Source organism: Triticum urartu, chromosome 7A, assembly GCF_056163025.1.
Source record: "Triticum urartu cultivar PI428250 chromosome 7A, HENAU_Tu73, whole genome shotgun sequence".
Taxonomy (NCBI): domain Eukaryota; kingdom Viridiplantae; phylum Streptophyta; class Magnoliopsida; order Poales; family Poaceae; genus Triticum; species Triticum urartu.
This window is the reverse complement of record NC_141879.1, coordinates 203,940,164-203,942,080: the sequence shown is the minus strand read 5'-3', so window position 1 is coordinate 203,942,080 and position 1,917 is coordinate 203,940,164.

The window sequence follows — 1,917 nt, the reverse complement described above, 5'->3', positions numbered from 1 at the left end:
GTGATCGATGACGGAGTACTGCACCTTGTTGACACGATGCTTCTCTGGGTCGGACACCGAGTAGTCCAAAGCTTTCTCGTGGGGATCCTGATCCATGCGATGGACAACGACGTCGGTGGTTAGCCCCGCAAGTCCACGATCTGTCACGATGGCATCCATGACAGGCCCCTCACGTTCATGGCCACGATCTGTCATGACGGCCAATCGACCTCCACAAGTGGATTTCATATCCGCGGCAGGGAGGCGGGCGTGTGAGCGGCGGCGATGGTTTTAGAGCGTACCCTAGGGGGAGAGATGCGGGGAGTAATTGGTAGTTACCTACTATAGTGGAAATACTTATGAGAAAAATTGATTGGTCGGCGTTGGGCACCTTCAATGCAGCGGCGCTTATTTAGGCGCTTAATTAGGATCCTGGAAAAAAATCACAAGCGTAGGCGCTTGGGGTAGGAGCTAGGAACTAGATTTTGTACATCTACGTGATGCAATCCAAAGATCGTGTCCAGGGTGGATGGGTTGGGGATTGAAAATTGTGTACATAAACCCTAATGCTCAAGACTTGTGAAAACATCAGATCAAATTGTCATCAAGTGATCTAGTATTACTTGGATCGAGACTTTGCGATCATCATGTAGCCACGCCACAAACACGATGGTTCTAGTATTACTTGGATCAACACCTTAGGCAGCAAACTAGTGCATTTCCTTTTTGAGTCACCATCTTCCTTCTTGAAAACCACATGTACACACTCATCATGTATACCATAACACATCAGAACCTGTTAACGAGCGCTCACAAGCTTAACTAGCTTCAAACGAACCTAGCCAATCAGGGTTTTATGCTACTTAATCTAAATGAGCCGATGATTAATGAGAACGAGTTTAACAAGCAGAGATGCCAAACCACACACCAATTAACATAGTTGTACCTTAGTTCAACGCTTCCATATATACAAAAGCAAGCACCACTTAGTAGTACTGGTGCACATAGTTCGACCATAAACGTTCACCAACAAAGTATAGCATAGGGTAGTACTTAGCATAGTTAAAACCAAAAGAGCATCAGTTCTAGCTACGAGGGTGCGCACTTCCCTAAAGCCTCAAAGAAGCCTCATCAAGTACTCGGCATACGCGGCGTGCTTCACCCTGAAAGCGTAGCCATTATTGATACAGCCTCGGGATGTTCTGACTGCATGGTTGATGGTACTCGACAGGTCGCCTTTCATCAGCTTGTTGCAGTAAGGGCATCCGTAGCCCCCTTCCGATTTTTGGCCTGACACGTTTCTCGAGGACACCACTGTCCAGCTCCCTCACCTTGTGCCTCCTGTAGATCCTCTGGGTTTCTGGGTCGCTGTCGACGTCGTCACTTAGGACCTACATGTAGTACAAAATGTTGCATAAGTATATCTAATATGAGAATTCAGCAGGCACAGAGTCTATGAAACATAATGTAATTGATGACATCGTAAAATATCTTCAAATGATGTTGAAAAAATAAATGCATAACTTATTAGTTGCTACATAAGCAACTAAATGGGATAGTACCATATAGTAAAAAAATGAAGGATCAACCATACATGTCGAAGAGAGCACTAGCATTGCCACATTTTGCCACAAATTTTTCCCAGGCTTGCCTAAGGTTAGTTCATCAAAATGAGAGCCACAAGTTGGCAAGCCTAAGGGAACCTTGCCACACTTTTTGTGTGTATGCCATGTGGGACCCAAGTGTGGCTTGCCTAAGGTGTGGCTGGAACCAAACACTCACTTAAGTTGGTCAAACTTGCCTAACCTTAGGTATGGCAATCTTTGGCAAAGTTAGTCACAAACCAAATAGCCCTTTAGTGCAACAAAATTCACTTGTTACGTAAAAATGCACGAACTGATGATGTAACATGGCAGAGCAGCATACAGATGTACTAAT